The sequence below is a fragment of the Notamacropus eugenii genome, chromosome 1 (genome assembly GCF_028372415.1).
Source record: "Notamacropus eugenii isolate mMacEug1 chromosome 1, mMacEug1.pri_v2, whole genome shotgun sequence".
Classification (NCBI taxonomy): domain Eukaryota; kingdom Metazoa; phylum Chordata; class Mammalia; order Diprotodontia; family Macropodidae; genus Notamacropus; species Notamacropus eugenii.
Window position 1 is genome coordinate 128,699,636 of NC_092872.1, and position 23,482 is coordinate 128,723,117.

Here is a 23,482-nt window from a genome sequence, read left to right on the forward strand (position 1 = left end):
TGGGGTTTTGTTTTGTTTTGTTTTGTTTTTTTGCTGCTGTTTTAACCACACGAATCTCAAAATAGTCCAAGGATTCACCTGGGGACCCTGATTTTCTGGAAAGGATTTGAAAGGATGTTTCAGAGCAGTTCCTACATTGAGTTAAAAACCAAGAGAAGGATGTAACCATCTCTAACAATGTAGAAGAGTCAGTGTTCAGAGGGGTAAGAGAAACCATCAGCTAAATGGGTCATTCAGAAATGACGCAAAGCTTTTAGAAGTAGAAAACTTACCATATGTCAAGCCTATAATGTATGGACAATAATTATTTTCTACTGAATTTTTGCATTTAATTTTGTGTAGACTATCTCCTTTTACATCATGTATTCAGCAATCACTCTTCACCCTGCTTAATATGCACAGTAATCTTTCTTCTCCTGTGTCACATATTCAATAACTCCTCTCCTCCAGTTTTGGGGGATGCTACATTTTAAATTAGCAACAGCTGTGTTTTTGTTTTTCAATTCACCTCCATGGAGCATTGTAAATAACGCAAGAACTCAAACTCAATACATATACCCTTCCTGTCTATTGGTGCCCCAGATTCAGGAAACACCTCCTCCCGCTTCTATCCAGGTATGGGGTTCTCTCAGTTGAGTACACTTGGGGCTCCTTAGTCTACATGGGCAATGAAAAGAGGAATAGCAATTAACCAGTTGGATCTGATCTTTAAAAAAACTCTTTCTTATAGGGGTGCACAATCAAAACAGACTGGAGCCCAGTGATTTAGAAAAATGCTTCTTTCCACTGTTTGTGTAAAACTACATCCTTTCTCAGGTCAAACTCACCACCTGGACTCCATGGAAGCGTTTCATCTGAATCGAACGGGAAGCTAGCCTCCTAGCTTTCAGGATCTCTTCCCCAAATTAGGGCACCAATTCTTCAATATCTTTATCTCTAGAATTTTCCAAGTCCCTCTCCATGGACAAGCTCTGCTTCCACAAACTGTCATTACCTTCCCCCAACATCCCTGTGGTGAGCTAGGGCTTTCTCAGTCATAACCCAAACTGTCTCCTCTTCTGCCCATATGCCTCTACGTGAGTCAGGGAAACTTTTTCTCTTTGCTCTGAGACTGTCTGACAAAAGGGTAAGTGGCTATCTACGTGGGGGCCAGGAGAGAGGAGCCCAAAGATGAGCAGGATTTACAGGTCAGTGATAAAACTCCAGAGGTCTGGGAAATCAGGACAGAGAGATTCAAGAAAAATCATCTGGAGCCAAGAACAAAATGACTAAGGACTGGAGTTCATTAGGATGCATCAAGAGATTCCAAACACTCACATTTTAAAAGAGAAAGGAATTTAGAAGGAAAAATCAATCAACAGATGAGCAGATACTCTTTTCTATTAAAAAAGAAAACTTCAGCACCTGCAGCCTCGGGGTAGCCATTGTCCCTGGCCACTAATTAATTTCCAGGATCTTTTTCTCCCTGGAAGTCTCCAAACATGGTCAGTCTGTCAACATCACGAAGCATCTTTAGCTCCATCTGTCAGGATTGGGGAGACAATGACGTGTGTCCTCATGGAGCTTATGGTCTATTTTCAAGGGGCTAATTCATATACATAAATATAATATGAAATAATGCACTTCTCTCACAAGCTGCATTTCTCTTGTCCACTTAGGTGGTTTATGATGTCTAGAGAGGAAGTTGGGACAGGCTTAAAGAAGAAAGAAGACTATAAGCTGGGATTTAAATGATGGGTAGAGGGGCCTCTCTGAGAGTAGTGCATCCCAGAACAAGCCCACAGAGGCTTCAGCTCCAGGCTTCCCTCTCTCCTGGACTCCTACGGTAGGTGACAGTCAAGCATATCCCTACCCTCAAAACACCAACTATGGAAGATGGCGGAGTAGAAAGACACACATACACATAGCTCCAAACCCACAACCCATAGAACATCTGTAAATAGCAACTCACTGCGAATTCTGTAGCACCAGAGGCCACAGAACATTGGAGCGAAGGAGATTTCTGTTCCAGAGGGACCTGCAAACCTCTCGCAAATAGTCCTTTGTGCCGTGGGCTGGGTGCTGCGGCCCCGGCACCGAGAGGAGAAGATCCGAGCGGGCTTCAGGGACGGGATCTCCAGCGGCCACGTGGGTCCCTCCACCCACAGGTGACGGGGGTCGGTGAGAGGATCTCTTTGGCAGGTCGAGAGGGGAGTGGGGTGCCCCCATAACTCAGGCCCCCTCGGGAGGCAGCAGCAGAGGTGGGAGCAGACCAAGGCTCCCCAAGCAGGCAGGAGCCTGGATCCATTGTTGAAGGTCTCTGCATAAACCCCTTGAGGGAACAGAGCCCAAGAGGCGGCCCTGCCCCCACCTGAGCACCTAAACTTAATCTCACACTGAATAGCAGCCCTGCCCCCGCCAAAAGCCCTGAGGCTGGGAAGCAGCATTTGAGTCTCAGACCCCATGTGCTGGCTGAGAGGATCAGGAGGCTAAGTGGGTGTGAAGAGAATATTCAGAAGTCAAGTCACTGGCTGGGAAAACGCCCAGAAAAGGGAAAAGAAATAAGACTATAGAAGGTTACTTTCTTGGTGAACAGGCATTTCCTCCCTTCCTTTCTGATGAGAAAGAACAATGCTTACCATCAGGCAAAGACACAGAAGTCAAGGCTTCTATATCCCAGCCCACTCAATGGGCTCAGGCCATGGAAGAGCTCAAAAAGGATTTTGAAAATCAAGTTAGAGAGGTGGAGGAAAAGCTGGGAAGAGAAATTAGAGACATGCAGTCAAAGCATGAACAGCAGGTCAGCACCCTGCTAAAGGAGACCCAAAAAAAATGCTGAAGAAAATAAAACCTTGAAAAATAGGCTAACTCAATTGGCAAAAGAGGTTCAAAAAGCCAATGAGGAGAAGAATGCTTTCAAAAGCAGAATTTGCCAAATGGAAAAGGAGACTCAAAAGCTCACTGAAGAAAATAGTTCTTTCAAAATTAGAATGGAACAGATGGAGGCTAATGACTTTATGAGAAACCAAGAAATCACAAAAAAACCAAAAGAATGAAAAAATGGAAGATAATGTGAAATATCTCATTGGAAAAACAACTGACCTGGAAAATAGATCCAGGAGACACAATTTAAAAATTATGGGACTACCTGAAAGCCATGATCAAAAAAAGAGCCTAGACATCATCTTTCATGAAATTATCAAGGAAAACTGCCCTGAGATTCTAGAACCAGAGGGCAAAATAAATATTGAAAGAATCCACAGATCCCCTCCTAAAAGAGATCCAAAGAGAGAAACTCCTAGAAACATTGTGGCCAAATTCCAGAGTTCCCAGGTCAAGGAGAAAACATTGCAAGCAGCTAGAAAGAAACAATTCAAGTATTGTGGAAATACAATCAGGATAACACAAGATCTAGCAGCTTCTACATTAAGGGATCAAAGGGCATGGAATAGGATATTCCAGAAGTCAAAGGAACTAGGACTAAAACCAAGAATCACCTACCCAGCAAAACTGAGTATAATACTTCAAGGGAAAAATTGGTATTTCAATGAAATAGAGAATTTTCAAGCATTCTTGATGAAAAGACCAGAGCTGAAAAGAAAATTTGACTTTCAAACACAAGAATGAAGAGAAGCATGAAAAGGTGAACAGCAAAGAGAAGTCATAAGGGACTTACTAAAGTTGAACTGTTTACATTCCTACATGGAAAGACAATATTTGTAACTCTTGAAACTTTTCTGTATCTGGGTACTGGCTGGGATTACACACACACACAGGCACACGCACACGCACACACACATAGAGACAGAGTGCACAGAGTGAATTGAAGAGGATGGGATCATATCTTTAAAAAAATGAAATCAAGCAGTGAGAGAGAAATATATGGGAGGAGAAAGGGAGAAATGGAATGCGGCAAATTATCTCTCATAAAAGAGGCAAGCAAAAAACTTATTAGTGGAGGGATAAAGAGAGGAGGTGAGAGAAAAACATGAAGCTTACTCTCATCACATTCCACTAAAGGAAGGAATAAAATGCACACTCATTTTGGTATGAAAACCTATCTTACAATACAGGAAAGTGGGGGATAAGAGGATAAGCAGGGTGGGGGGGATGATGGAAGGGAGGACATGGGGAGGAGGGAGCAATTTGAGGTCGACACTCATGGGGAGGGACAGGATCAAAAGAGAAGAGAAGTAATGGGGGACAGGATAGGATGGAGGGAAATATAGTTAGTCTTATACAACACAACTATTATGGAAGTTATTTGCAAAACTACACAGATTTGGCCTATATTGAATTGCTTGCCCTCCAAAGGGAAGGGGTGGGGAGGGAGGGAGGGAGGTAAAGAACTTGGAACTCAAAGTGTTAGGAACAACTGTCGAGTAATGTTCTTGCCACTAGAAAATAAGAAATACAGGTAAAGGGGTATAGAAAGTTATCTGGCCCTATAGGACAAAAGAGAAGATGGAGACAAGGGCATAGAGGGATGATAGAAGAGAGAGCAGATTGGTCATAGGGGCAATTAGAATGCTTGGTGTTTGGGGGGGGAAGGGACAAAAGGGGAGAAAATTTGGAACCCAAAATTTTGTTAAAATGAATGTTAAAAGTTAAACAAATTAATTAATTTAAAGAAAAATAAAAATAAAATAAAAAATTAAAAAAAAACACCAACTATGATTGCTAGGGCTAGGGAAGAGCCTCCATTCTTTTTTAATTCATTTTTTTCACTTACCAAGTGTTTATTAGTTCTCCTTCCTCTCTCCCCCACCCCAAAACATTAGACAATAAAAAAGAAAATCAAAACCCTTGTATCTAAATACTCATAATCAAACAAAAACAAATTCCCATACTGAAGAGCTTCCATTATCCAAGGCCCAAAGGTCCAGCCTGTGGATGTCTTGGACCCTTGATTTTTCTCCTTTTCTTGCTCATTAGTGACACCTCCAAAGCCAAGAAAAGGACACAAAACCCCCAGTCAGTTCCTAGCTAGTGATTTGGCAGTAGTGGTTGTGGTACTCCCATTTTGATCTCATTCACCTGCCCAGTTGCAACTGTTACCTTTATGGAGGTTTCTCTCTTTGGTCCTTATCTTTTTCTAGGGGTACAGATAAACATTTCTAATCTGTAGAACACAACCACCTGGGTATCCCATCAAGACATCAAAATCAACATGTCCAAAACCAAGTTTATCAATTTCCCATAAAATCTGCTCTCCTTCTGACTTCATTATTTCTTTCATAGTGGGATCAACCAGGTCATTAACTTCAGGACTTTTTGTCACTTCCCTCTCTCCTTCCTTCCCCCATCCAAGTCCTTTTCAATTCTACCTTCACAGTATCTCTTACAACCATCCCCTTACCTTCTATTCCTATGGCCAATATTGCAGTACATACTGTCATTTACACACACACCTTTGGTCAGAGCCTTTCGGTTGATCTTAACTCAAAAACTAATCCTCCTTCTGCATAGATCTGATCAAGTTATTCCTCTGTCCAAAATCTTTCAGTACCTCTCTCTTGCCTACCTAATAAAATTCTAATTCCTTTGTTTGGTATTCAAGTTTCTCTGCCCTCTGGTGCCAAGTTTGCAAAGCACTTTTCAGGGCTGCTCATTCACCTTTGGTGTCCACCTGGGCACTCAACTCTTACCTGTAGCTCCAAGAAGCTCTAGCATGCACAGTAGCCACACCCCCATAAACTGTCTTGGCACACAAAGTTGCAGGTAACCAATGGGCCTCAAACACATTGGTGAGTTATGCCAAGCATGTGAAGACTTCCCCTGTTGGAATGGGAGGATGGGAACAATTTGTTCCCATGGCATCGAAGATGCCAAGGTCATCCACTGTCATCTTAACTTTTGTCCTGCCCCTGGACTTCTATGACTCTGGAAAAGAGCAAGGCTGATGCCTCACTTAAATGCAATTCACACGCAAGTCAAGACATCACCCCATGAAGTCACTAATCCTCTTTGAAGGACAAACAACTCCTCTCAAAAAAAAAAAAAGGGGGAATAGTATGAGAGAATAAGCATTTATTAAGTGCCTACTGCATGCCAAGTACTGTGCTGAGCACTTACAAATATTATCTCATTTGATCCATACAACAACCTGCAGTGTAGGTGTTATTTGTATCATTCTACAGCTGAGGAAACTGAGGGAGAGAAAGATCAAGTAACTTGCCCAGTTTGGATTGAAATTCAAATCTTTCTGACTATAGACCCCGTGCTCTATCCAGTGTGCCACCTGACTGCCTATACTCTAGCTTGCTCTATGTTTCAACCAAACAGGTATACTCATCAATTCCGTTACGTGGCCCCTGCTTTCCTACCTCCGCACATCCACTCAGTCTGCTCCCTACAACTAGGCCATCTTCTCTCTTCCTTCATCTATTGAAATCCACCACTTAAATCTCAAGTCACATTTTGCCTCCTCCTTGAAATCTCTGATCATTCCAGGACTTCACTCAGGACCTCACACTTTGCTTGTATTTCTCTTCCAAATTTGTGTATTGGTTTTTTTTTTTTAACATCATTTGTATTTCCAAATATAGCCTTCCTCCTGTCTCCCCTAATCAGGAATTCATTCCACGAAACAAAGAATTTTTGAAAGAGAGGGAAAAAAACAGTTCAGCAAAACCAACCAACAACTCAGCCAGGTTCCTTTTACTGCAAATAATGAATGTGCCTGAAGTGGTCCCATGTATATTAATTCATGCTATCTGAAGTTATAATTATATGAAATACCATGACTGGTTCCAGCCCAGTGGAAATATGCAATGCAAATTTGAATAATGTGACCATTTTGGTGAATTCATTGTTCACACTAATCAGGGAGGACCAGAGATAGCTGTATGCTATACTCCTCCATATCCACTCTCCTCTACCCAACGATGAATTGTTTTGTGTTATATATGGGACACAGCTCCCTGACAGACTATAAGCTTCCTGAGAAGAGGGAACATATTTAATCTAAACTTTGTATCTTGCCCAGCACAGTTCTCCACACAAATACAAACAAACATCTGCAGTGTTGAATTTGTGGCAGTCAAAACTACTAGAACGGGCAGCTAGGTGGCACAGTGGATAGAGCACCAGCTCTGGAGTCAGGAAGACCTGAGTTCAAATCTATCCTCATACACATAGTAGCTGTGCCCTAGTCATTTAACCCCAACTGCTCGCGCGCGCGCACACACACACACACACACACACACACACACACACACACACACACACACACACACACACATATACACACACACACAGCCTCTAGGCAGAATGAGCTTAAAGGATTATCTGTGCAGCACCATTACTCCCCAGCCCTATGGCCATGAGTTTTCAAAAGTTATCTGTGACTATACTCCCCCTTCTGCACCTACCACTCCCAAGGATAGTAAAGGAACACAAGAGAACTAGAAAGTTACCTATCAGCAAAGGACTGTTCCCACCTCCCAGCAAAGCAGAAGCCAAGCATTTGACTGCCATTTAGGTTTTGAGGTTTGGCTTAAACTTACCCAACCTTGTTACAATGCGCCTTCTCAAAATATTCCAACCTCCAAACTTCCTCCACAAGCTCACCCACCCACCCACCCAAAACCTAGGAAATACGTTACTTCACAATAACCACTTTCCCCACAATGACTTATGATCTAAAAATCTTCTGAAAGCCTACACATCACAGGCAAGAGTGTACTCGGGAGCACAGTTTGTAGTTTCCATTTTTTTTCCCCGTTTCCTTAAATCGTATGTGCCTGGAATGAATGCCGGGCCCACTCTGGCAGAAAAAGGACTGCGGAGGGGAAATGTGAGAGCACTAATCCATTGCAACACTTTAGGGGAAACTGCAAGCAATTTCCATTCTATTGATCCTCCCTGGGCATCAATGCCACACTGAGTTTATTTGGAAAATTAAATTTGGGAGCATGTAGCATGAGGGGGCTCTCGTTAAGTTGTCTGGCACTGTGTCCACAATTTAATTACGATCTCACTCCGACACATTTTCTGACTCTCAATTTAAATACACAAGAGAAATAGAGACAGCCTGGGGTGGTTTAGCCCTCCTCCCAGTACTCTGTCTCAAGCCGCTACCAACTTGTACACTGGGTCTACCAGGAAATACAGGTGATTCAATTATCCACAAGAATATTATCCAGGGTGCCCATCTACATTACAATCACAGATTTAGAGGTGAAATCTTAGAAGTCATGTAGAGCAACCCCTTAATTTTTCAGATTAGAAAACCCAAGCCAAGGAGGTAAAGTGACATACTTTGGTACATATAGGGTGTGGAGAGAGTAGCCGAGACTAGATTTGAACGCAGGATCTCTGATTCCAAATGTCATCCTCGTTCTACCACCTCACAACGTTCCTGCTCTAATCTTGGGCTAGTAACAGAAGGAATAATTGACGAAGGGAGTAGATGGCAATGCCTGAAAACGATGTTACTCTAAAGCTTTAAAGTGGTTTTCTGATTATTCATGCTTCTGTCCTCTATCATTAAGAACAGTAACTTGAAAGCCTAGGTCTCTTGACCCATTACTACTCTCCCCAGTCATTTACTGCCTCTACTCTGGCTTTTTTTTCCTGCTTTCCCAGCCTTGATCCTAGAGGTAAGCAATTCAACATTACACCGTCTTTAATTCTCTAATTCCTTGCCCCATTTTCATAATTTTGCTCACATCCTACCAAAGTCTAAATAGACTAGTACCATAATCTACCTCCTCTACTACCCACATGCTGTGTAACCAACATGACAGAAGTCATCTAGCCAAGAAGATGAGGCCCACTAAAAATTCGTGTTCTCCAATCTCAGTTGGAGCCTCAATGCAAGAAAGCAATCCTTTTATTCCTCCCTGACTGATTCTCTATCACACACCCCACAGCAGCAGTTTCCAACCTTTCTTAAGCCTCTCATAACCTATCTTCCCTTTGCCCTCTTGGGTAGATGGCCTTTATTCATAATTTACTGAGGAAGGAGACCATTTGCTGTGAGCTCCCTCTTCTCTACATCTCAAAGCCCTCCTTGACATTGCCCTCCATTACTCCAGGCTTTAAAAAAGAGGTGGTCCTTCTCTTGCCCAAACCCAAATTTCAATCCCACTTCCTCCTCCTGTCTCCTCCAGCAGATTGTCCCAGTCCACCCTCCAAAAATCACCCCCTTTCTATAATCTTCAATCTCTACTTTTGTTTTGCTTCCTTCTCTGTTGCCCACAAATGTGGTCAGGCATCCCTCTTCTTTAAAAATAAATAATAACCTTCACTTGACCCATCCCCATCCTATATTCTTCTTCCATCTCACACCCAAACTCTTTGAGTACCTTCTGTACCTCCAACTCCTCTCCTCTTGTTCACTTTTCAACCCCTTGCAATCTGTGTTCCGACCTCATCTCTCAACTTCAGCTTCCTTCTCTGAAGCTAACATTATGCTGTGTTAATTGACAAGTAGAATAGTCTTCTCCCAATCTTCATTCTATCTTCTATATTTAACATTGTTGACCATTTTCTTCTAGCTACTCCTCCTTGGTCAGTTTTTATATAGCTGCTGTCTTGGTTCTCCTTCTATCTGTCTGATCACTTCTCAGTCATCTTTGCTGGGTCACCATCCATATCATGGCCTGTAACTTCAAGTGTACCCCAAGGCTCTCCCTGGGACATTCCCCTCTCCCTCTCCTCCCCCTCTTCCTGTCCGTATCCCTTTCTCCCTCTCCCTTTCTCTTTGTCTTTCTCTCTCTGAGTGACTTCATAAACTCCAATGAATTAAATTATCATTTCTATCTAGATGACTCCCAGATTCATATCTCTGGCCCTCAACTCTTTCTCTAGCTCTAGTCCCAACTGCCTTTTGGGCATATCAAACTGATATCTCATCTCAAATTCAAAGTGTTCAAAATAAAACTTATTCTCTTCCCCCACCAAAAAACAAACTATATCCCTCATCCGAATTTCTCTATTTCTAGCAAGGGTACCACTAACCTTCAAGTCATACAAATCTGAAATCTCAGTGTTATCCTCAGGGATTCATTCCCATTCATCCCATAAATCCAGTCAGTTACCAGGACTTATTGATTCTAATTTCACAAAATCCCTCATACCTTTATCCTCTCTACTTACATGTCTACCACCCTCTTCCATGCCCGCCTCTCAATCACCCACCTATTATAGGCCCTCATCACTTCCCACTAGGGCTACTGCAACAGCGTCCTAACTGTGTGCCAGTCTCTAGTCTCTCCCCTATCCAATTCCTCCCCCATGTAGCTGCCAAATTGATTTTTCTAAAGCACAAGTCTGGCCATATCATTCCCTTGCTTAATAAACTCCCTATTACCTCTAGAATTAAATACAAACTACTCTTTTTGGCATTTTAAATCCTTTATAACCTACCATCCTAGGCTATTATACAATGCTCTACTTCATGCACGCTAAGGTAAACCTCAATTGGATTTCTTGTTTTTTCCTCACATTTCAGATTCCATGGCCATGAGTTTGCACAAGTTGTCTTGCCTCTCTGGAATGCAGTCCCTTATCACTGCCACGTCCTGGAAAGCCCAGGACAAATGCCACCTCTAACTTCAAGTGTACCCCAAGGCTCTCTCTTGGACTTTCCCCTCTGAGGCCTCTCAATTCCCCTCTCACATATAACAAGTATGTATTTATATGGGTACAAGCTGTCTTCACAAACAGAATGTGTGCTCTCTGAAGGCAGAACTGCCTCATTTTTGTTTTTGTATTCTGGGCACCTAACACACAAATAGGTGTTCAAAAAATGCAAAGAGCCCTTTGAGAATTAATAATACTGACCCACTTTCCCAAAACTTAGGAGTTTCCTCCAGAAAATTCTCCTTTTGAGCACTTGTCCAGATCCTTTGCCTAATCCAAAGAGCAACTATATCACCACGATAAGATCAGTCAAAGGAACCGAAAATATTCAGGCTGAGGATGGGGAGACTAGGAGTAGAAATGGGAGGCACATGACAGTTCTCAAAAGCAGTCAAAGGCCAGAGGGGATTAGAGGAGTACGTTTAAGCTCCAGCTTCCATACTTCCTACCTGTATGACCTTGAGCAAGTCACTATATCCTATACTATTAAGAGAGTTGCTCTTGATGACCTCTGAAGTCCTTACTAGCTCTAAATCAACAAACTACAAATATGTTCCCTTTGGCCACAGATGAAAAGAGCCAGGAGCAAATGACTGAAAGAGAGACAAATTTAGGAATAACATAAGGGAAAAAATCCCTAAAAACCAAGAGTTGTCCAAACACAGTGGCTCACATCGTTGGACGTTTTTTTTTTTTCACTTAGACTAGTGGGATATGTGATAAAGAGAATTCTTGTTCAGATAGAGGTTTAACTAGAAGATGGTGGAGGTCCCTTCCATTTCTGAGATTTTTTTTTGAAAAAAGCTCCATCTTTACAACCCTAGGGAACCCAGAAAGCCAAGAAAACATTACCCTGCTTTCATCCAACATCATCCTCCAATCTTTCCTTTGTAAAGTAGTCCTTTGAAGGTGCCCAGTGGGAAGATTGAGAGATCAGAGGAAGATATATCTTTTAATAATACCAGAACAAAGAAAGTACCTTTCTAGAGGTACCTTCAACCTCTAGAGCCTGTTCCCCAGAAAGATTCCTAGAGCCTCGTGTTTCTGAGAGTCAAAAGTTCTTCAGAGGAAGGAGCTTTTTGAGTTCAGCTCCAGCATGGACACCAAAGGTGAAAGGGAATGCAAATGAAAAGACTGAGTCTGATTGACCAGGGCAGGCAGGCTCAGAGAGGGAGCATCAGCATTATCTGACAAGACTGGTCAGGCTACTGTTTGATCCTGGACACACACACACACACACACACACACACACACACACACACACACATACACACACACACAAGAAGGTGCATCAGCAGTATCTGACAAGGCTGGCTGGGCTCTCCTGAGAATACAAGTGTCATTAAGACACAGAAGGAAATCATCACCTGATCTATAAATGATTATCCTGGAGTAAGACCTGTCACTCCTTTCAAAGAGGTTTATAAAACTGGGATTTTTTAAACAGGCTTGCAAACTGGTGCAAGAGTCAACTCCCCTGGGCAGCTAGTGTATTATTCACGGGGAAGGGTGAGGGGAAACATTCCTCGAACTGAGATGGAAGGTGAGTAGAAAGGATGGTGGGGTGGAAAAAGGGGCTTCTGAATATCAGTGGATTTCAGGTGATCAACATTGTCAGTCTGAAACTCTGCTCAAAGAGAAACAAGGTGGTTCAATCCTCCTGACTGACAATCTGCTGTCAAATCTGCAAGTTACTCCGTGACTTTCCACATGTAGAAGGAAGAACCTAATGCTACCCAGTTATTTTCCCTCCCCTAAGTCGACATCTTGGAAAAATCTCAGCTTTTCAAGGTGAGTCCTACTCATCTCAACTGAAAACATTTATAGAACTTGAAGGCTTATACAGGATTGTGGAGGTCAGCTCCAAAGGGAATGGAGATATTTTATCTAAACTTTTTTCCTCTCCCTCCCCATCCCCAACCTGTACACAGAGCTGTTTAATGAATAAATGAATCTCAACCACCCTCCTCCCTCCCAGAAGGGACTCCTGCTATTGTAGCACCCCCAGCCCCTAGTCTGGTTCTCCATCACGGCAAGTCAGATGCTTCTGCTGAACTGGATTGAGAGAATCCTACATATCAGGTCACTCCACACTCTTGATGGAATCCATTCCAGGAAATGAGGTGGAGAGTAAGAGGTGCTGAACAGCTGCCAAAGTGACTTTCCTTACGCACAGGTCTGACCATGTCACTCCTCTACTCAATAAACTTTAATGCCTCCCTATTGCCTGTAGGATGAAATAAAAACTCCTCTATTTGTCTTTTAAAATCCTTCTCGACTTTGTACTAACCTACACATCCAGTCTGATTATATACTATTTTCCCTCCTGTAGTTTATAGTCCAGTCAAAGGAGCCTTCTTACTGTTCCTCCCCAGGGCACTCCATATCCCCTCTAAGTGTCTTTTCATCATTGTCCCCCATGCCTAGAATATACTCTTTCTTCACCTCTGCCTCATCAAACCCCTGACTTCCTTCAAGACTCCTCTCAAGCGCCACTTGCTACACAAATCCTTTCCTCATCCCTCTCCCCCAGTGGCAGGTGCCCTCCTCATATTTATTTTATTATTTATTCTATCTGTCCAAGCATGGGTACATACCATCTCCACCAAAAGGCTTAAGCTCTTTCAGAGCAAGGACCATTTCATTTTTTATGTGTCCCTATCATGTAACACATAACAGCTGTTTAATAAACACCGATTGATTCTTTCATTCACTTGGAGTCAGGAGACATGCATTCCAATCCTGCCTCTGATATTAGCTGGGTAGCCATACAGATTCATGTGTAACTGTACACAGTCACCTCACCTTTCTGACACCTCAGTTTTCTCGGCTGTAAGATGGGAATCTTATTTCTCCTTCCCTGTCTCACAATTATAGGGCAATTATAGGGAAAGTGCCCTGTAAACATTAAAGCATATTAGCATTCTTAGCAATTTCTTATGTTTAGCCCAAGCCTTCAAGTCTTTTTTTTTAAAGAAAGCTTTACATAACTGTAGATAAACAACACATCTGCTTCTATGATTTTTTTTCCTCTAGCAATTTCAATAGAATTTTGTTTAGATTCAATCATTTCCTCTCCTGGCTTGTATCTGAAATACTGATAGTGCCATAAGAGTCAGAAGAAGAATCTGTTTAATAGCAAAGTGATAGCCCAGGAAAGATACGCTTGTGTTGCTAAGGACACAGAGGAGTACACAATCAGAAATGAAAATAAGCTGCATCTCCTGGTTAGTTTGAATCTCATCCATTATGGCAAATCTGCCCAGTGAGTCAGAGTGAAAGAAACAGGAGGGCAGGAGGAAGGGGTCCTACCCAGGCATGCATGTAGGACCTTGACAAGCTATCCAGTATCCTGACAGACTACTCAAATTGTGTCAGGCACAGATCATCTAAATGCTCTAAGAATGTTCAGTCTGGAGAAGAGAAGGGGGTGGGGGAGACAGCAAAACTAACTTCCAGCATCTGCTGGGCTTTCCTGCAGAAGAGGGGTAAGGTTTATTCTATTTGGCCTCAGAGGACAGAGACAGAAACAGTAAGAAGCTGAAGAGGAGGCAGATTTCAGTTCTCTGTAAAGAAAAACTCCCTCAATGATGAGAAGTCTCCAAAACTGGAATGAATAGACAACCTCAGGAAAAGTGGATTTCCTCATGGTGGAGGCATTAAAAGTCTGGATGACCACTCCCTCAGAGAGGATGGAGAAGGAATTCCTAGACAGACACAAAATAGATCAGACCACTTCTGCAAGATATTCCAACTCTGTGATTCTATGGGACCAGAAAAAGAGCCAGAAGGGGGACACCCACAAAGAACAATGATCAAGGCAGTCATGAACCAGACGTTGTCAGTAAATAAGAAGACTAGTACCAAAGAACAGAAAGAACATGATGAGATTCAAGATCACAAGGAAAGTGAGCAGCCAGGAACTGGGAAATGCCAAGGAGGCAAAGGGTAAGAGCCAAGGCGGTGGTCAAAGAAACATTAAATCAGATCTACAGAAACTAGGGGAATAGGACACTGTAGTCAGGAGGAAAGTTACAAATCATCAATGACAAGGAAAAAATGAATACTGAGGTAGTTTGCAGGACAAAGAATAATCAAAAAACCTGGATTAAAGTCTCATTAACCAACCATGTGACTATGAGCAAGCCACCCCACCTCTGAGCCATAAAATGACTGGCTTAGACTGCATGAACTCTGAGGTCACCTCCAGATCTGAATCTACAGTTCTACTCTGTCTCACATTTGAATTCCTCTTACCCTGAGAAGGGCTTCCTGGAGATGAATACTTTGAACTACTTTCTATATTCTTTGTTATTCATTTGTGTATACATTATATTTGCTCAACAAGGCAGAGACTCTGCCTATTTTTTTCCTTTACATCCCATGCACCTCATAACAGGCATCTAATAAATATTTGTTAAATTGAGTGGGCCTTAACTAATTATTTAAGCTGATTGGTTATAACAATTAACTGAGTACTGAGTATCAGGGCAGAGAATAAAAGCAGTTCCCAGTCAAAGCAATACGCTGACAGGAGGCTCAAGTCACTGGCATTGCCCCTAGACCTCCCTTCCAAGGTGCATTTGACTGGACCTTTCCCATATCCAGGTAAATATTTGTTTAAGCCTGGCAGGCAGGTCTTATTCATACTTCAGAGAAAGGAAGGCACTGAATGAGAGCAGGTACAAGACTGTAACAGGGGTTGAAAGGTACTCTCCAGCCCAAAGGAGGAACAGGGAAGGGAGAAAGGAAGAGCATGGTTTTTCCATCTAGAAACATCTTTGATCTCATAGCAAACCTATATAACCCTCATCAACTGCTCGATCTGTCTCTGTCACCCAAAAGGCAGGGTTATGGAAACAGCAAAGGAGTTAGAACTCTCCTCTTCAGCTCCTGGGCATCTCCTAGGCTCAGGTCAAAGCTCTGCCACTTACTAGGCTTTGTGACATTGATCCGGTCACTTCCCTCTGTTTGCTCCTCAATTTCCTACAGAAAATGAGGGGGCAAAAACATTGGTAGCAGCATTTTTTTTCATTGTTGTAGCAAAGAACTGGAAACAAAACAGATGCTCATCCATTAGGGGATGTATAAACAAGACATGGTATATAAATGTAATGGAATATTATGAGGTTGTAAAAAACGATGATTATAATAGTAAAAGCTAACACTTAATAAACACGTTAAGATTTGCAAAGCATTGAAATGATGTGATTTGATTCTTACAATAACTCTGGAAAGCAGGTGCTAAAATTATCCCCTTTTTACAGATGAGAAAACGAAGACTGAGAAAAATTAAAGAGTCACATAATAAGTCTCCGAGGCAGGATTTAAACTCCGGGCTTCACTCCATATTCAGTAAGTTCTTCACTATGTCAATTACCTGCCCCTTTCTCTCGATTCTTCTGATTCTCAGTATGATGAATACATAGAAGTATGGGAAGATTTAAATGAACTGATGCAAAGTAAAGCATGAAAAATCAGGAAAACAGTATATACACTATGACAACATATCATGACAACGATATAAATGGAAAGAAGAATAATGAAGAAACATAAAATTACAATAATCAAGCTTCTGACCCCAAAGATAAAAGATAACAAGACAGCTCCTCTACTTGCAGAGGTGGGGGCCTATGGGTATGAAACTCTGCATGTAATGTCAACTTCTTTTGAAAATGGTGGTTAGTTTTTCTGACCTGTTGTTTTTCCTTTTTTATTCTTTATCATAAGGAATAGCTCTCTGGAAGAGGAAGGGAAAGGGATATGTTGGGAAATTTAGATGGTACTTGTTATTATTCTTGTTGATAAGACAAAAGAGCAATAATTTTTAAATGGGGGAGGGATGTTTATAAATTCCCTTCTAGTTCAATATTCTATATAATCCTCCCTTCTCCTACCTACAAAAGAGTAAGGTACCCTCCAGAATCCCTTGGGCACCTGCCTTATTTCACTCTGGAGTGTGTGTTATACTTGTTTTCCCTTTAGAAAACATCTGAGTCCAGACTGTCTTCTGAGAGTAAGAAATTCTGATAAATAGATCAAGTCTGAAATGTCACAGTCAAGGATAAAGGGAATTGTGAGGAAAATAACCCTACCCTCACCCTACATCTCTGAGTGGAGTTTAATACTCACAACCTTTCTCTGTCTCCCAAAAGAAATTGAAATATCTTGTCTCACCAAGTCAACATTAAAATCTCAACTAAATGACAAGTTTCCTGTTCTTCCTCTTCACCAAAGGCCTTGAGCCCTTTCTCCCCCCTCACAAGGCCACCTGATCTCTTCATCCTATTGGAAGCTAGCCTCACAGTAGGTTTTAAACAGTCACAGATAACCCACAGCATGGATAATCTACATTTAGACAATCTGGGCTTGACTGTATATATGATTTTGGTTTTTTGTCCTTTCCCAAGGTGGGGGTGGGGGGGCTTGAGGAGCTGTGGAGAGCTGCATTTTAGATGGTTCCAAGTCAGCTGACTTTGCCTCCTGCCTCTGCTTTACAATCTATGATTATTCTGAGCCAGGCTGGCCAGCTGCCATTTGGAGTAAATTGGATATCAAAAAAGGGGGGGATGGGGGTGGGGAGGAGTAAAAAGGAAGAAAATAAGAAGGGGGAAGCTAAATGGCACAAATGCAAGATAGAATTATTTGAAAAATGAACACTTTAAAAAAAAAACCAATCACTTCATTCTGGAGAGGATGAAGCTTAAATCCTTGGGGCACAGCTATAAGAATCAAGAAAGGAGATGGCCAAGATTATCAAAGGTGGGAAACAGAAGAGTCCATCAGAGAACCTGGAAGCAGAAAGCAAAGGACCCAGAAAAATGGAAAGAACAAAGGGGCTGGTAGAAAGGAGAATTAAAAAAGGCACTGAGGGCTGCCCTTATGCTGGGCACAGTCCTGGGCACTAGGGAGGCAAAGACAAAACGAAACCATCTCTGTCTTCTAGGAGCTTACATCTTCAGGGGAAAGAAATCAGGAGCCAGGCATAAGGCACCAATCCACTGCCTCTACTTCTGGGGAAATGGAAACTGGTAAATCACTTTAGTTCTAGAGTTATGAGCTGAAAGAGGGAGGGAGGGCAGGAGGGAGAGGGAGAGAGAAAGAGAGAAAGAGACAGACAGAGAGAGAGAGAAGGAAAGGGAGAGAGGAAGGAAGGAAGCAAGGAAGGGAGGGAGGGAGGGAGGGAGGAAGGAAGGAAGGAAGGAAGGAAGGAAGGAAGGAAGGAAGGAAGGAAGGAAGGAAGGAAGGAAGGAAGGGAGGGAGAGAGAGAGGAAGGGAGGGAAGGATCAAGTGCCTACTATGTGCCAGATATTGTGCTAAGAGCTTTACAAATATTTTACATAAGGATGTCAGGAGTGCTAAAAGTCAGAAATAGCTGAGACTGGTGAGGAATGCTAAGGACAGCAAAAAGAGTTCATAGTGTTTTTCTAACTGTATTGGAGAAAGGGAAGATGAAAGAAAAGGACAGGACAACTGCTGGGCATGGGATGATAACTGATGACTATGGAGGAAAGACAGAACTGCTCAAATTTTATTTTCTTCTGCTTTCTCCACTAAGGAAAATCATCTTTGGACTGGAAAAAAACCACATCAAAAATGGCTAATAGGGCTAATAGCTAATGACTAATAGACTACTAACTTAGCTGCCTTGGTGAGTTCATGTGACTGAACCTAAATGAACCACAGATCAAGGTACTGAAAGCACTGGAAGATGTGTTTGCTAAGTCCATGATATTTGAAAAGTCTTGGAGAAAATTAGACATGAGGGACAGGGGAAAGGGAGGAAGGGGGGAATCCTCAGTTTCAGAAAAAAAACAAAGTTAAGAGAATAGAAAAGACAAGCTGACTAGTGAACTGGAATTTGACTTCTAGAAAAGTTCTAAAGTATTCATTAAAGGAAATATTAGTGAATATCTAGAAAAAGAAGCAGTGATCACAAAGGACCTGAATGGATTCATGGAGAACTAGTTACATCCAACCACATTTCTTTTTGGAAAAGACTGGTAGGTCAGGGAAATGCTATAAATACAGTTTATCTATGTTTTTAAAGTTTTATTGCTACCTTTTGTTTCTAGCTCATTCAATTCCAGATATAATCCACTCCTCCAAGCCTTCCTTTCAAAGAAAGAAAAACAGTTAAGCCAAACAAACTGACCCAACAAGGCATTTAGCATCTAGTAGTATGGGCTGTATTCCATACAAATCAAAAGCCTCTCCTACCATACCTGTCCACCAAAAGGAAGGTGTTTCCTTGTTTTTTCTTTAGGGCCAAAATGTCATTTCAATTACTCTTAATTCAACTGTATTTTACTGAGTTTGTTTATTTTCATTTGCATTATTGTAGTCGTTGCTTTGTTTTAACTTCAGCAAGGTTTAACAAGGTTTTGTACCATTCTAGGGGTAGGAGGGTAAGATGGAGGCAATAGGACTGGTGAATTCAATGTCAGTTTGAAAGGAAGTCTCCAAAATAGTGTCCTGACGATCCGCACTTAGCTCCCTACTGTATAACATTCTCAATACCTTTGATGGAGGTGAGTCTGCCCATTTCTCACATTTGCAGATGACAAAGCCTGCCAAGATAGCTAACATACTTGGGTCAGGTGTGGGTTGGACTAGCTGATCTCAGAGATCCCTTCTAGTTCTTAAATTTCATGAATCTCCTCATTCAAGTTGTTTGCTTGTTTTTGTTTTTTTACCCTAAGATCTTTGGGAATAAATGTGACCTTAATTATCCCGCATTAGGCAGGATTCATCCCTACTTAAAGTCAAGGGAATACATGAGGTATTCTCTCCCAGGAAAATATCAAAGATTTAGAGATGGAAGGGACCTCCAAAATCATTTTATGAATGAAACAACTAAGGCTCAGAGTGTTTACGTGATATGCTCAGTGAGGTCACAAAGCTGGCAAATGCCTGTAGGGGTATTGGAACCCAGGACTTTCTAACCCCAATTCCCATGAGGTATCCACTATGCCAGTCTGTAACCAGAAGGATCAGAATATACTGGAAAGAACAGTGAACTAGAAATCAGAGGACCTGGGTTCTGATCTCATCTTTTCAGCTTTTTTGTTGGTTGGGCCTAGGGCAAGCAACACAAACTATGCCCAGAGTAAATGGCACAAATGGTACCCTCTTTTTATGGTGGTGAGTTGGGGACAGAGAGGGAAAAGTTACTGTCTTATAAGGGGAGACAGAGACCCTCAGAAAAAGAGGAAGGAAAGGGAGAAAATATCAGGTGCAGAGGCATGATAAAGAGGAGTTCAGCCCACTGAGAAATGAGGAGATGACTGACCTGGGTATCCTCTTTAAATGGAGGTTCTGGGAAGAGCCAACCAATCAGAGGGAGAGGCCCCCAGTCCATTCCTTGGTGTATGATCTAAGGAGGGAGTGATCTTCTGGGATGATGAGGTTTCTGCGTCATGTTAGAAAAATCTTGAGAAATATAGCCTGTTGAGTCACCTTTCTTGCATCCCCATCACTTAGCACAGTGTCAGGCACATAGTAGTCACTTAACACTGATTGACTGACTGGCATGTTATCTCATTTGATCCTCACAACCACCCTGGAAGATAGATAACTTTTATTATCCCCTTTTGCAGATGAGGATATTGGGACTGAGAGAGGTTAAGTGACTAGGGTCACAGAGCCAGTAAATTTCTGAGGCATATTTCAAACTCAGGTCTTCTCATCTCCTAGTCCAACACTATATTCACTACAACATTTCAGTTCAACAAGTTAAGTGCTTACTATGTTTGGAAGAACTGTGGTATAAGATACAAAGACAAGAATGCAGTAACCCTTTTCCTAGAAGAGCTTACACTCTATTAAGGGGACACAACAATATACATGGAAGTAATTACAAAGAACATACAAACTAATTTTAAAAAAGGAAAAATGGGAGGATCAGAAAAGACTTCCTTTAGGAGGGTAGCCTCTGAGCTGGGCTTTGAAGAAAGCTAAAAATGAAGAGGGAGGGCATTCCAGACATGGAGGAGTATGGGTAAAGGCAAAGTAGCCTTTAGTATGGGGACATACTATGGAGACAAGAATAGGGAGAGGGCATGAAGGGAAGTAATATGATATAAGACTAGAAAGGTTAGTTGAAACCAGGATTCCAACCTGATGAAGGGCTGAGGATTCTATATTTTATCCCATAGGCAATAAGGAGCCTCTAATGATATTTTGAATAGAGGAGTGAAAAGGGCAGATGTGGTTTTGGATTATTAACTTGACAGCTGTGTAGAAGATGAACTAGAAAGAAAAGAGACCAAAGGCAAGGAGACCAAGAAGGAGGTGATTGTAATAGTCCAGGTGAGAGCTGAGAAGAGGCTGAAGTAAAGAAGTTTCACGTAGAGAAAAGGGGAAGGATGAGACAGATGTTATGGAAGAAAGCTCAACAAGATTTGGCAGCTGACTGGATATAAAGGCTGAATGAAAGAGTCAAGTCAAGACGATTCCAAGGTTACACACCTGAATCATCAACAAAAATGGGGGAGTTTGAAGGAAATGATGTGTTGGTGGGAAATATGAGTTCTATTTTGTACATTTTGAGTTCTCGATGCCTATAGAATATGCAGGGAGAGGTTCCAGCAAGCAATGTGTATGATGATACTGGATTTCAGGAGAAAGGTTAGATATCTGGATCAATGGATTTTGGAGTCATCTGCTGAGAGATAATCATTTAGCCAGTGCTTCTTAAATTGTGGGTCAACATCCCATATAGGGACCCACAGTTTAAGAAGTGTTAAAGGGCTTGAGAGTGGAAAAGTTTAAGAAGCCCTGACATGGGAATGTGGAGATGAAAGAGAAGGGTATTGTTCCAACCTTGGAGACAACTGGAAATGTTATTACTGAAGTACAAGACAACTTTTTGTGATTCAGTTCCCTATATTTGTGTGTGTGTTCGTCCTTCGTTGCCAAAAAGACCATGCCATCAGAGAAATGATGACATGACTTGCACTTGACTCTGTTTTGAGTGAGGGAGAGCTGTGCAGGTCACCAGCCTCACTTCTCCTCCAGATCCATCTGAATCCAGTGACCAGATATTCATCAGGATGACTGGAGATGACCCAGGATGAGGCAACTGGGGTTAAGTGACTTGCCCAAGGTCACACAGCTAGTGAGCGTGAAATGTCTGAGGTGAGATTTGAACTCAGATCCTCCTGACTCCTGCACTGGTGCTCTATTCACTGCACCGCCTAGCTGCCCTTCCCTATATCTATTAATAATGTGAATAAGTTATGTTCTACCCAACTCTCCAGCCACAAGGATGGAGGTAAGGAAGACAGCTCAACCAAGTCTTAAGTCCACCTGCCATTGTGCCTACAATCCCCACCAGAACCATTCCTAAAGACCTTCTAGAAACATGGACATTTTTACTAGAGCCTACACCGGGATAAAGGGGTGATAATATTTTACCTAGCTAACACTCAGGCATAAATTAGTTTATCTGCACAACCCATTTCAGCAACATTTGGTGGGCAAAGCACTGGGCTGGGAGTTAGGAAGCCAGCTTTCCAGACCTGGCCATTACCAGGTCTTTTTTTTTTTTCTCTGAGCCACAATCATCTCATCTACAAAATATAAATAGAGCCTGCTTTGCATATCTCAAAGGGATACGCTGAGGCTCGAATGAAATAAAAGATGTGACCATATTTTTAAAAGTATAAAATATTACGCATCTGAGCTAAGATTGGTCTGCAAAGACCTAGGTTCAAGTTCTACATCTAACAACAATAACCACAATGAATACTTACTGGCAAGGTGAGCCTAGCTCAGCCTCAGGCAAATTTCTAAGTTTACAAAGCTGCAAAGTAGTTACTGATCTACACTGGCCAGAGAACACTCCTCACTGAGAATCCCCTACTCCAATAAATTCAGTTTCATCCATAAAAGGAAAAATTATACAAACTATCACTTAGCAGAGCATAAAGTCAGGGACTTGAGTGAACAGGGTATCAGTCAACAAGCACTTATTACTATGTATATTCGTATAATCACAGCATGCACTTACTGTGACTATCAGGTGCTTGTACTAAGCACCAGGGATACAAAGAAAGGTCCAAAAAAAAGTTCATCCTTAAAAAAAAGCTTACATTCAAATGGTGGGGGGGAACAACATGCAAATAACGATACACAGAAGATATACGGACAGTACAAATGAAAGATTATCTCAGGAAAAGGGACATAGAAGTTTTGATGAGAAAGAAGAGGGAAAGAAAAATGGAAAGCACTGTCCCAGATGCTCTGAGCACCTGAGGGCTTTCCCACTTGGCGCAAGACCCTTGAAGAGCCTCTCTCCGAGAGGGAACCTCCCCCCCACCAAAGGAGAGCAGGCCCCCTTTTAAGGAAACAATTAAGCCCACCTTCCCTTGCGTGGGAGCAGGAGAGCCAAAAGCCCCTCTACCAGAACAAACTCCACCATGATTCCATTCTGCTCAGTCAAAGCCTGACCTGAGCTGGGGCCCATTAATAATTATCCGTCCTAAAAAGACATCCATGCATCCAGCTGGTTTTTGTTCTCTGCTTCCTGGATCCACTGAAAGACCCGAAGGCTAGATAGTGTTGTTTATGGAAGAGATTCACTGCACACATAAGGGCTGGCTTTAAACGCACATCTTTCTTCTTTAGTGCTGTGATGAAGGGGCACAGGGAGAGTCAGTCAGTCAACATCTCTAATTGAGTGCTCACAAACCCCCCGGGGAGAGCCCTGGCCAAGAGGTGATGGTGCAGTCTCTTCCCTTGGGCTACTTCTAATATGAGGAGGGAGGCAGAGCCCGGCCTGGGAGGTCTAGTTCTGATGAGGAGCTGAGACGAGCAAACTTAAGGAAGACCTCAAGAACGTGGAGGTGACAAAAAGCCGAACGCCCATAAATTTTCAGAGGGCAAAGTGAGTCCTTGGATCAATGAGGGC

At 42.2% G+C, this 23,482-nt stretch overlaps 1 protein-coding gene and 1 long non-coding RNA gene across 9 annotated transcripts in view; one reads left to right on the top strand and one right to left on the bottom strand.

Moving 5' to 3' along the window:
- The window catches only part of MEGF11 (multiple EGF like domains 11), a 475,650-nt gene that overhangs the window by 385,856 nt on the left and 66,312 nt on the right, over window positions 1-23,482 (bottom strand). The gene's annotated exons all lie outside the window — the stretch shown is intronic.
- Window positions 11,993-21,449, top strand: LOC140506869 (uncharacterized). 3 transcript variants are annotated; one of them, XR_011968141.1, is made up of 4 exons: window positions 12,004-12,112; window positions 15,837-15,924; window positions 17,516-17,600; window positions 20,727-21,449. It is a non-coding gene; the product is annotated as an uncharacterized lncRNA (long non-coding RNA). The 3 variants fall into 3 exon arrangements; XR_011968139.1 differs by lacking the exon at window positions 20,727-21,449 and adding an exon at window positions 18,128-18,612; XR_011968138.1 differs by lacking the exons at window positions 17,516-17,600; window positions 20,727-21,449 and having other exon boundaries at window positions 11,993-12,112; window positions 15,837-16,264.